Raw genomic sequence first — 12,718 nt, forward strand, 5'->3', positions numbered from 1 at the left:
TACAAGCCCTGGTGGCACATACGGTTAAGCGCTTGCTGCTAACCAAAAGGTTGGCAGCTGGAACCCACCCAACCACTCAGTAGGAGGAAGACCTGGCAACCTGCTTTGGTAAAGCTTACAGGCAAGAAAACCCTATGTGGCAGTTCTGTGTCACATGGAGCTACTATGAGTCGGAATCAACTTGATGGCACCTAACAACAACACGAGTATACAAATAGTCTCATTGAGTGAAAATACCTTTTTTTGTTGTAACAGTTCCTGATCAGTCCCTGGTGTAGTACATGAAAGAGTGTGTACATACATATGTGTGTTGCTTATATGCTGTGTGTGTGTGTGTGTGTGTGCAGCACACGTGCACTAAGAGGGGACACTCAAATTAATGCCAGCTCTATCCCTGTCTTCATTTGCTTCTCTGGGTTTACATTTTGTTCCACTTGTAAAATTATAGGGTTGAGTAGATAAGCTCTAAAATCTGTTCCTCTACCATGCTTTAGTTTTAAACATTTTAGTTACTAATTATTTAACATACATTATGTTGTTGTTAGGTGCCATCAAGTCAGTTCTGACTCATAGTGACTCTATGCACAACAGAATGAAACACTGCCTGGTCCTGCGCCATCCTCACAAACATTGCTGTGCTCAAGCCCATTGTTGCAGCCACTGTGTCAATCCACCTTGTAGAGGGTTTTCCTCTTTTTTGCTGACCCTCTGCTTTACCAAGTACGATGTCCTTCTCCAGGGACTGATCCCTTCAGATAACGTGTCCAAAGCATGTAAGATGTAGTCTTGCCATCCTTGCTTCTAAGGAGCATTCTGGTTGTACTTCTTCCGAGACAGATTTGTTCATTCTTTTGGCAGTCCATGGTATATATTCAATATTCTTCGCCAACACTATAACTAAAAGGCATCAGTTCTTCCTTGGGCTTTTTACTCATTGTTCAGCTCTCGCATGCATATGAGGCAATTGAAAATACAATGAATGGCTTGGGTCAGGCACACCTTAGTCCTCAAGGTGACGTCTTTGCTTTTTAACACTTTAAAGAGACCTCTTGCAGCCGATTTGCCCAATGCAGTGCGTCTTGATTTCTTGACTGATGCTTCCATGGGTGTTGATTGTGGATTCAAGTAAAATGAAATCCTTGACAACTTTAATCTTTTCTCCATTTATCATGATGTTGGTTATTGGTCCAGTTGTGAGGATTTTTGTTTGATTTTGAGGTATAATCCATACTGAAAGCTGTGGTCTTTGATTTTCATCAGCAAGTGCTTCAAGTTCTCTTGACTTTCAGCAAGCAAGGTTGTGTCATCTGCATAACGCAGGTGGTTAATGAGTCTTCCTCCAATCCTGATGCCCCATTCTTCTTCATACCGGCCAGCTTCTCGGATTATTTGCTCAGCATACAGATTGAACAGGTATGGAGAAAGGATACAACCCTGATGCACAACTTTCTTGACTTTAAACCAGCAGTATCCCCTTGTTCTGTTCAAACAACTGCCTCTTGATCCATGTACAGATTCCTCCTGAGCACACTTAAGTGTTCCAGAATTCCCATTCTCTGAAATGTTATCCATAATTTGTTATGATCCACACAATTGAATGCCTTAGCATAGTAAATAAGACACAGGTAAACATTTTTCTGGTATTCTCTGCTTTCAGCCAGGATCCATCTGATATAAGCTACGATATCTCTGGTTCCACATCCTCTTCTAAATCTGGCTTGAATTTCTCACAGTTTACTGTCGATATACTGCTGCAGCTGCTTTTGAATGATATTCACCAAAATTTTGCTTGCACGTGACATTAATGATATTGTTCGATAATTTCCGCATTCGGTTGGATCACCTTTCTTGGGAATAGGCATAAATATGGATCTCTTCCAGTCGGCTGGCCAGCTAGCTGTCTTCCAAATTTCTTGGCATAGACGAGTGAGTACTTTCAGTGGCGCATCTGTTTGTTGAAGCATCTCAGTTGGTATTCTATAAATTCCCGGAGCCTTGTTTTTGGCCAATGCCTTCAGTGCAGCTTGGACTTTTTCCTTCAGTATCATCAGTTCCTGGTCATGTGTTACCTCCTGAAATGGCTGAATGTCGACTAATTTCTGGTATAGTGACTTTGTGTATTCCTTCCATTTCTTTTGATGCTTCCTGTGTTGTTTAATATTTTCCCCATAGAATCCTTCACTATTGCAACTCAAGGCTTGAATTTTTTCTTCAGTTCTTTCAGCTTGAGAAATGCTGAGTGTGTTCTTCCCTTTCGGTCTTCTATCTCAAGGTCTTTGCACATGTCATCATAATGCTTTACTTTGTCTTCTCCAGCCGCCCTTTGAAATCTTCTGTTCAGCTCTTTTACTTCAATTTTTCCTTTTGCTTTAGCTACTTGATGTTCAAGAGCAAGTTTCAGAGTCTCTTCTGACATCCATTTAGGTCTTTTCTCTCTCTCCTGTCTTTTTAATGACCTCTTGCTTTCTTCATGTATGATGTCCTTGATGTCATTCCACAACTCGTCTGGTCTTCTCTGGTCATTAGTGTTCGACGCATCAAATCTGTTCTTGAAATGGTCTCTAAATTCAGGTGGGATATACTCAAGGTCGTACTTTGGCTTGTTCTAATTTTCTTCAGTTTCAACTTGAACTTATGAGTAATTGATGGTCTGATCCATACTCGGCCCTTGGCCTTGTTCTGACTGATGATATTGAGCTTTTCCATAGTCTCTTTCCACAGACATAGTCAATTCAGTTCCTTTGTATTCCATCTGGTGAGGTTCATGTGTACAGTCACAGTTTATGTTGGCAAAAAAAGTATTTGCAATGAAGTCGTCGTTGGTCTTGCAAAATTCAATCATGTGATCTCTGGCATCATTTCTATTACTAAGGCCATATTTTCCAACTGCAGATCCTTCTTGTTTCCAACTTCCGCATTCCAACCACCAGTAATTATGGGTGCATCCTGATTGCACATTCGGTCAATTTCAGACTGCAGAAGTTGGTAAAAATCTTCAATTTCTTAATCTTTGGCCTTAGTCTTTGGTCCATAAATTGGAATAATAGTCGTATTAAGTGGTCTCCTTTGTAGACATATGGATATTATCCTATCACTGACAGCACCGTACCTCAGGATATATCTTAAAATGTCCTTTTTGACAATGAATGCAACAACATTCCTCTTTAAGTTGTCATGCCGGGCATAGTAGACCATATGACTGTCCTATTCAAAGTGGCCAATACCAACCCATTTCAGCTCACTAATGCCTCTGATATCGATCTTAATGCGTTCCATTTCGTTTTTGATGATTTCCAATTTTCCTAGATTCATAGTTGTACATCCCATGTTCTGATTTTTAATGGATGTTTGCAGCTGTTTCTTCTCATTTCATGCCATTAGCAAATGAAGGTCCTAAAAGCTTGATTCCATCCATGTCATTAAGGTCAAGTCTACCTTAAGGAGGCGGCTCTTCCCTAGTCATATTTTGAGTGCCTTCTAACCTCAAAATATGAGGGGCTCATCTTCAGCACCATATCAGTGTTCCACTGCTATTTGTAAGGCTTTCTTTTCAGAAGTAGACGGCTGGCTAATTCTTTTCAGAAGTAGACTGAGGGTCCTTCTTCCTAGTCTGTCTTTGTCTGGAAGCTCAGCTGAGACCTGTCCGCCATAGGTGACCCTGTTGGTATTTGAATACCTGTTGCATAGCCTCTGGCATGACAGCAACACACAAGCCCCCACAGTATGACAAACTGTCAGAGTACCCCAGTAAATCACTAACCTTACCAATATAGTAGCGTTCTGCATCAGCAAAATTGGTCATAGTAGGATATAAAATCATAATTCAGATAAAATTGTTTATTCACTTTATGAACTGATTCTTTGCTTTTGTGATAAATACACTCTGGCTATGCATTTAAAATAAAGATTTACTTTTAATCCAGGTTTTCAGGAAAAGTAATTTAGAGCGAAGCACACTTGCATTAAAAAAACACAAGTATGAACATAGAAATGTCATAAAATAAGAGTGTTTTGGACTGCTTAAGCACACTGGAAAATTTCAAATCAAATTCCTCATTTTACAAAATAGGGAACTGAGGACCAAAAAAGCTTAGTTACTTGCTAAGGTAGCTAACAAAGACTATGCAAGAAAAAAAATCAATGGCAGAATATTTTCCATATTTTTCACCATGCCTCTTTGTTTTACCGATAAAGAAAAAAATTATAGTTGTTGAGTGTTCAAATGAAGTTATAGTATTAAAAATGAAATTGAAAGTACATAATACAGACTCTTAAGTTCTTTGTGTATGGACACATCTCATTTCAAAAGTCTAAATAGTAGATTCATACGCATTTAAAATAAGTTAATCCACTTATTTCTTCATTTTGCTGATTTTTGAATTGCCACTGAAATAGCACAGTACTCTGCTAATATTTTCTAAAGTTATTTTAGATATTACACTTTTTGGTTTTTCTACAAATAATATTGTGACTTTTAAAAATATATATTGAAATCTGTTAATAACACATTTTCTAATATTGACATTCCAGATGTGCTTACAGTTGTAAGATTTGAATCCATTGCTCCCAGGCACAAAAATGAGTTTTTATTATTCTTTTCATTTCTTGTATTAAATACTAAATAGCATCCCTTTATGTAGTTAGCATTTTAATGCAATGTTTAAAAATTAAATACCAACACAAAATACTACTCAGTTTCAAGGCACACCACTGTATTTTTGCCGTGGACCCCAGTGCTTGAACTTAGCAGGGCTCTTTAAAACTAATGCTTCTAGCATTTCATTGACTCACACTAAATTGGTCCCTCCATCACCCAGTTAATTTTAACCTTGACCTCCCACAGCTGTACTGCTTTACGCAGTCCAAAAAAACTTCCTGCTTCCACCCTTTCTGCCTCTTATGAAGCAATAGTGGAGAGGAAAAACAAAACCCATTCCTTTAAGATTCCGCCTCCTCTTTTATAAGCAAGTGCCTAATGGTAATTGTGGAGTCTCTACTAAGTCACACACTTTACTACTCAGCACTGGTAGAAGCTGCTGCTGTTGCTGTTGCTGCTGCTACTGCTGCCACTGGTCTAAGGCTGCAGTGGGTTTCTGTGCAGCACTGCAGAATCCACACCTAAAGAACAGAAGACACACATACACACAGCTACCACCCTGGACAGGAGGGAGCCTTGGATCCTCAGCGGTAAGCAGATCTTTGATCCATTTTATCAAGAAACTGTGGGAAAAGGAATGATCGTGGAAAAGAGGTTTCATCAGACATGCCTAAGATGGATTATGTTAATTTCTCTTTTCTTGAGGGGGTTTAGGTTTGTAACTGGCAAATGCCCTGTACAGTGGAGACTATCATCTGACATGTTTCCTTTGCATACTTTTTTTTCTTTTTGCTATTCATAAAAAGGCTAACCTTGATGCATGCAAAGCTCTTCGTTTTTAAAAGCACGGAAACATTCAGCCACTCCCAATCTCTCTCAAATACTGCAGCTATTTTAAAATGCCAAATAAAATGATAGGCTTAACATTTTCTAAATATTTTCTTTTTCTCCCCAAAGCCAGGAACCCTTCCCCATGATTTTTAGGAATATTTAAAAATCACGAGGCATGGTTAGGCTTGAGCAGATGGGAAATGGTGGCAGACTAAAATTCCTATAGCCTTCGTCCAGTGGAGAGAGAAAATGAGGATAAATGAATCACAGTTTGTGCCAAGACAAGATACATTTTCCACACTTCGTATGTGGGAAGAGGAAACTACATTTTAATTAGTACATTTTTAGGGAAGAGGGAGGAGATGAAGATGAGGGGGATGGCGTGAGATATTTGAGGGGGAAGAGAAGAAGAGTCTGCAGAGGAAGGAAATGAAGTGGACAGCCACCAGTGCCTTGGAAACGAAGGGAGGTAAGGGTGGGGAATGAAGTTTGTTGTGTGTGTTCGGGTGGGGTTGACCCAAGGGACCGTGAATAATTAGAATGGCGCTCGAAGGGGTGTGCCTGCTGGTGGGTGTGGGATACATGTATTCATGTCCGTGGAGGACATGTGTGTGGCAGGGATGTGCAAGTCGTAGGTGGAACAGAAAGGTGTGCTTTGGTGGGAGGTCTATTTCAAGCACCGGTCGGGGTAAGAAACGCGTCTGGGCGGCGGGGGTGGGCGGCCCAATGTCACCTGTGGCTGGATCCACACCCTTGCAACTGCGTGTTGCAAAGTTTGCCCCGATTCATTTTGAAGGCTGTGCCTCAACTTTTCACCTCCAAAAGGTCAACTCTGTGAGGCGGTCACGAGGTTGGGGCCAAATTGGGGGGGGGCCTCGACGGGTGCAAGTGGAGCCCGATTGAGAGCCCCTGCCCTGCCCTCCGTGGAGGCGAATGGGGGGGAGGAGGCGTCCCCACAGGCAACAGCCGACAAGATAATCCGGCCCCCTTTTTATTGGGGGGAGGGGGTGTGCGTGCGGAGGTTGAACCTCAGCAGGGGTCGGTCTCCCTCCGAAGACCAAGCAGCCAGTGTGGGCTGCAAAAGCTGACTCTGCAGGCGGCGGCTCAGCCTCGGGAGTGGTGGTCTCGCTCAGATCGGGCGGTAGATATTGACGAGGCGCCCCTTCTTCCCTCCGCGGTCGGGTTTCCGTCGGGGTCGTTTCCCGCTCCAGCCCTCAGAGGACGCCGAGGATGCCGGCGGCACAGCAGGGAAGAATACGGCGAAAGGGCGCCAGGGGTCCCCCGCGCCAGGCCCTTTCCCCGCCGGAACAGCAAGCCCCCCCGCAGCGGCCTCGGCCTCGCGGACTACGTGCTCGCAGGCGGGGTTGGGGCAGCGGGGGCGGGGCCAGAGCGCTCGAGGGGCGCTCGGGGCGGGGCCAGGGCTCTCGGGGCCGCGCCTGGCGGAGGCGGGGCCAGGGGCTTTCGGTGACCGCGCGGGGCAGGGCCCGAGGGGCGGAGCCGGGATCGAGGGGCGGGGCAAGGGAGTTAGGGTGCGCGGGGGGCGGGGTCAGGGCGCGCAGCTGAGCCGCCAGGAGGCGGGGCCAGTGGCGCTTGGGACCTGGGGGCGGGGCTAGAGGACGCCCGGGGGGCGTTCGGCCAGTCCCGCCAGCCTTTAACGGTCGCCGGGGCGAGGGGCAGGAGGGGAGTCTCAATTATACAGTATTTTTAAAACTGAGAGCAAGGGCTAGAGAGGCGACGGCGACCCAGGTGTCGCTGTTTCCTGCCACTCGGGGCTTGGCGCCCAGGCCCCTCCCTCCTCACGCCCCTTCCTCTGCCCTCCCCTTTGGAGCCGTGCCGCGCTTGAGAGGCGGTGGCGGCGGCAGATCGGCGGCCGCTGCAGCCCGGGCGGCCGCGGAGAAGGAGGGAGGGAAACACAAAGCCGGCTGCGCTCCGAGGTAATCCCAAGGGGAAAGGAGGCGCCGTCGCCCGTCCCTCCTCCCCGTGGGGCCGGCGGCGCTCGGGCGGCGGTTGGCTGCGGGGACCCTTCCAGGGGGTTTCGCCGGGGTGGGGAGTGCGGCGGCGTGCGGGGCCGGGGGACTTCCTATTGGCTCTGCCCGCGGCCTCAGGTGAACCCCTCTGTTCAGGGGGCGGGAATGGGAGCTCGGGGCGGGAGTGAGGGGAGTGCATCTGCGGGGGAGGGTACGCGGGGCGGCCGAGCGCCGTCTGGGACCCGCGGGTGGGCCCGGTTCCGAGGAGCGTCCTTTGGTTTTCCCCGGGAATGCGGGAGTTCTTCAAAAAGTCTAAATCCTATCTGAGAAGCTTTGGTGACCCGGGCACCCTAAACCCTCAAGGTGCGCTCCAGGCGGGCAGGAGGTTCCCGCGCTTGGAAAAGATTGAGGGGAAGGGAGGGAGTGTGGGTTTTTTGTCCTCGTTGACAAAATTTATGTTACAAGTTAAAAGTGTTCAACCACCTTTTCCTTCTAATCCGCGCTCCTCTCGCCATAACGTAAACCCACCCCTACAAACGTATACTTGTTATACTTGTGACAGGGAGAGTTGGCAGCACGTCCAGTTTGCTGGTGTTTGGGGCACAGCCAGCATTTTTGGAGGAATGCTCTTACAGCTAGGCAAGACCATAGAGACAGGTAGAATAAGCTGGGCCTGTGGAAACCCTGGTGGCGTAGTGATTAAGTGCTATGGCTGCTAACCAAGAGGTCGGCAGTTCGAGTCCGCCAGGTGTTCCTTGGAAACCCTATCGAGCAGTTCTACTCTGTCCCCTAGGGTCGCTATGAGTCGGAATCGATTCGACGGCAGGGGGTTTGGTTTTTGGTTTTGTATTAAAATAGCAAGAATAGCCTCAGGTGAACTTTTTTGTTCCGGAGATTTAATTGCAAGTAGGTACCCGTTTAAAATGCAAGTGTAAGTAAAACCACTAATTTCCTTGGCACGTGTGCTGTTGGAATTGACCTCCTAGAGCGGTGTGGAGGAAAAATGGAATTTAACTCAACCAGGAGGCTTTGAGTGAGGATTATATGCAAGGTTGTTGAAGAAATTGATGATTCTGGGAATCAGGACCAGCTACATAAACATGTGTGTACGTTTACATTGTTATAAGACAGCTTAGATTTAGCAGTATGAAATGGTTGCTCTTCTTGGAATGGATTCCCTCTGCATCAGGCCGGGTACATCCTAATTTGGGTTAGAGACTTCTGGTAAGGATATTGTTAAAGAGAATAAAATGAGAAAGCTTAATTTGACTTTTTGCAATTATGATCCTTGGATGTTAAAAAGATTCGTGTAATAAAGGTATGGGACAAACCCATTTATAAGGTTAAGTTACGTTTGGAACATATATAGAAAGCTTTTATAGCTAAGTCATGATTGCAGTGTAATTGCACTTTAACTCATTTTCCTTTGCTTAAATAGAACAGATTAATTTTACAGAGAGAGGACCAGGAAAAAATGGCCACTTTTGGCTGTTAACTCTTCCCCTTTCAAGAGTTGAGTCTGTGCTAACACTTAAAGCTGACCTCGAGTGCTAGCATGTTGGTAGTTGTTTTTAAAAGGAAAAACAAAAAACAAACTGGTGTGTTTGTTTTCAATGTGAAACACAATTTGAGAGTTGTTGAGATAGTTGGTTATGAGGCATTCAGTGTTAACAGCTTTTTACATGTATGATAGCAGGAAATGTTTGATGGTAAACATTTGACATATGACATAGGTGATCATATGACACCTGGGAAATATTTATTTTGCATGATAGGATTATATTTTCAAAATGTAAATTTTAGCCGTTAACTGAAAACGAAGGAGAAAATTGTATTGTACACTTTGCTCTTTCTAGTCTTTTTTTAAATGATGTTATTATACTGGGATGAGTGTGAATTTGCTCAATGATGTTTAAAGTGTAGATTTGGTCTTTGTAAAACCAGAATGTCTTTTGAGACTGAGGACATAGCATCAGTATAATAGCCTCCTTCTGCACACAATTCTAAAACCTAGGTACAGGGTGTGGTCATGAGGCTTCCTGAAGTAGGTGTATGATGTGTATTTTTGTCATGCCTAAGCCAGTGGGGTGGTAAGGTGGTTAATCTTGCCTGTCTCAAAGCAGTTGGTTAGCAGTACTAGGCAACGCTTGTGCATCTGATCAGGGTATGAGAAGCATTTCTCTTGAGGGGAAAAATCGTGTACTGGCATGAAAATTGAACTCCGAACAGACTAAATTTGTACAATGTTGGAAGATCGTATCAGAACGCTAGCTTAAATTAGTTATTATATATAAAATGCTTAGAATAGAACCTGGAACTCAATAGGTGCTTTATGTGTTTATCATAATCATCCTATATAAAATGGCATCATTTTAAGACATATCATGCTCTTCAGAAGCGAAGAGCCAGCACTTATTTACAACAGCTATTTTTTAAAATATTTATTTGCTCTACCTCTGTGCCGGGCTCTAATCTAACAGTTTTATATGATTTAATTTACTTAATCCTCACAACAACCCAATAACTAAACAGAGGCATGGAGAGGTTAAGTAGCTTGCCCAAGGCATACAGCTACTTGGTGACACAGGCTGGTTCTGAACCCAGAGACTGGCTTCAGAGGGAGCCCATGTAACCACTGGAGACTGCTGCTTTTACACTCGTGCAAATCAGTGCAGTCCTCACAGTGTCCCCCAAACTACCAGGTCCACGTGGTCTTATTTATTAACACTACCCACCGGTTGTGTTTATATCTGAAGGGTGGTGATTAATCTGCGTTAAGTAGCGTCGCCTTTACCTTTGGAAGATGATTCTCTTTTGGTACAACATATGTTTAGGATGATAGAGTTTGGCCTACAGTAGGTTATCTTTTTAATTACTAAAGATGTTGAGACAGGCCTGGTGGTCTGCTTCCGAAAGGTCACAGCCTCGAACACCCTCTGGAGCAGTTCTACTCAGTACACACATGGTTGCTGTGAGTCCACATCAACTCCAGGGAAACTAACGTTATCTTTTCTTTTTAATTAGTAAAGATACTGAAGTCTTTTTTTTTTTTTTTTTTTTGAAGCATGCCAGGTGTGAGCCTTAAGTGGCTCAGCGGGCACATCCTTTGGAGTTTCTGGTTCAGCGCCTAATCAGTAGGCCTAATCTGCTTTATGACTACAAACGCCGTATCTACCTGAGATGGATTTTTAACTATTTTGTTCTAAAGACCTCCTGAATTGCCTCCTAAAATTAACTTTAAATGAAAAGATGTAACTTGTGGTTTTAAGTCTGTCATACTCAAGGAACTGGTGCTACAAATATGTTGTTGCTTTGCCAGTGTAGTTGACATGTTAAGCAAATTAATTATACCTTAATTTAGGAGCCGGTTAAAGTAATGTTTAGAATTATTATTGTAGATAGCAGATATATCCTTTGTTGGCAAAGTAGTGTCATGTTAGGAAAAAAATGTTTAAAAACAAGCATATGTTGAAGTATAGGTTGTGTTGAAGACTCAGGTGACTAGTCTGTTTCTCACACTAAATCAACACTAAATTTTCTGTTGCTGAAATTAACAGTGCTGTTTAAGATTCCTTTGAAAATATGTACATTTTAAGGTTTAATAGAAAAATTGAAATGCCTAATCAAGAGTGCTTTTATTGTAAACATAGACAACGTATTTACACTCATTTGAACAGTTATAGGCTGTGTCACGTCACTGAGATTTAAAATGAGTGCGTTAATACTTTATATCATGTCTTCTGTGTTAACACTCTATCATTTGAGCTTGGAGTTCATGCCAGAGTATTTATAGGTGAGATCGTTGTGAGGTCTTTCAGGTTCTGCCAGTGATTAAATTCTCTTGGCCAAAACCCAAGACACTCAATTTTTTATTGTAATGGGGTGTATAGTAACAAGGATCCTCTCTAAAACATCCAAGTTTTTGAAGCCTTTTGTTGACTATGGCTTGAAAGAAAAAAGCTTGTTATCTCTTAGGTCAGTTTGATTATTTTTCTCTTCTAGCAGTAGCTAATTATGGGCACACATACATATTATCTTTCAGGTAAAATTAAAAATTATTCACTTGGCATTCATGTATTGTGTACCAATAGCAAGTGTAGAGCAACAACTTTATCTAAAAAAAAAAGTGTTGGAGGAAAAAAGGGTTTTGAACTTTGTTTATTACATTTCAAGTATATTTTAATAATGTTGGTCTTTTATATGTGGACATGTTTCAAAATAAAGCTCAAAATTAAATTAATTGCACAGTTGAAAATCTATTTGAATGTTAAGAAAATGCTGTTTACTCCAAAACCTTAGATGGTAGCATAGATAATTAAAATCAGCGTCTCTTATTTCCTAAGCTGTTTTCTGTTCGATATCTTTAAGATGCTGCACTAAAAATCTCTTTCAGGCTTCTAGGATGTTATTTACTACACTGAAGGAGGAATTTAATGAAGAGCATCCTAGAAACCTTGAAAAACAAATGTGGCTTTCAGAGTTGACTAGCATAACACAAAAAGTAGTAACATGAACACCGAAAGACATAAAATGGATGAAACCTATCTTTTAAATTAAAGGTTACCATTCTTATAAGTTTGTTTCTTGGGGAAGATTATATAAGCTAGGTTCCAACTATGCCAAAAGCTGAACTGCTCTTGTACAAGATGTATAGGCCTTTGTCTTATAATTATACCTTTATGAGTTCAGGTCTAAATTGAGCCCTTGCCTGATGTCAAACTGATCTGCATTGCCACCATATACTTTACACTTACTTTTTTAAAAAGTTAACTTTAGTTAAAGCTTAATTGGGCATGGTAAAACTCCTGATATAAGATGAACTTTGATATCTTTTTGTTTCAAGTTACCTGAAACTGGGCTTGAGGATATTAGTGTATAGGCAGCACATTAACTAGGATTTAACATTGCTACCTCATCAAACAAGGTTAGAGTTTGAACCTAGGGTTATTAATTTTTCTGCAATAGTCATATATGATTTCCATAGGATAAAAATTTTCTACAACTAACCAGGGGGTAAAAACACTTCTTAGAAGTTTAAGGGTGATAGTAACATAAAGCCCTTAAAAACAATGCCTCAAGAAGTATACTGTGTATATTAATAAAATAGAATAACTTTTTTTTAATGCTTACAGTGTACATCAAGGCAAGACAAGCAATGGATTAATCAGATCAAAATCTAACTCCAGGTTATATACATGACATTGTTTTTATTCTTTTAGCTAAAGCGTACCCCTTTAAATATATTCTTGTAATATCTTACCTCCTCACTCTGTGGGGTAGTTCTGTGTCCCATAGGGTCACTATGAGTCAGAATCGGCTCCAT

The 12,718-nt window shown here is 42.5% G+C and overlaps 1 protein-coding gene across 6 annotated transcripts in view; it reads left to right on the plus strand.

The window, feature by feature from the left end:
* Positions 1–4,974: 4,974 nt before the first annotated feature.
* Positions 4,975–12,718, plus strand: part of ADD3 (adducin 3) — a 143,544-nt gene continuing 135,800 nt past the window's right edge. For 3 of the 6 annotated variants that reach the window (XM_049856007.1, XM_049856002.1, XM_049856003.1), the window contains exon 1: positions 7,132–7,362. The gene's annotated coding sequence lies outside the window, so the exon portion shown is untranslated. Of the gene's footprint in view, positions 5,188–7,131; positions 7,363–12,718 lie in introns of those variants that run through there. The other 3 variants (XM_049856004.1, XM_049856006.1, XM_049856010.1) reach the window with 2 other exon arrangements.

Source organism: Elephas maximus, chromosome 16, assembly GCF_024166365.1.
Source record: "Elephas maximus indicus isolate mEleMax1 chromosome 16, mEleMax1 primary haplotype, whole genome shotgun sequence".
NCBI lineage: Eukaryota > Metazoa > Chordata > Mammalia > Proboscidea > Elephantidae > Elephas > Elephas maximus.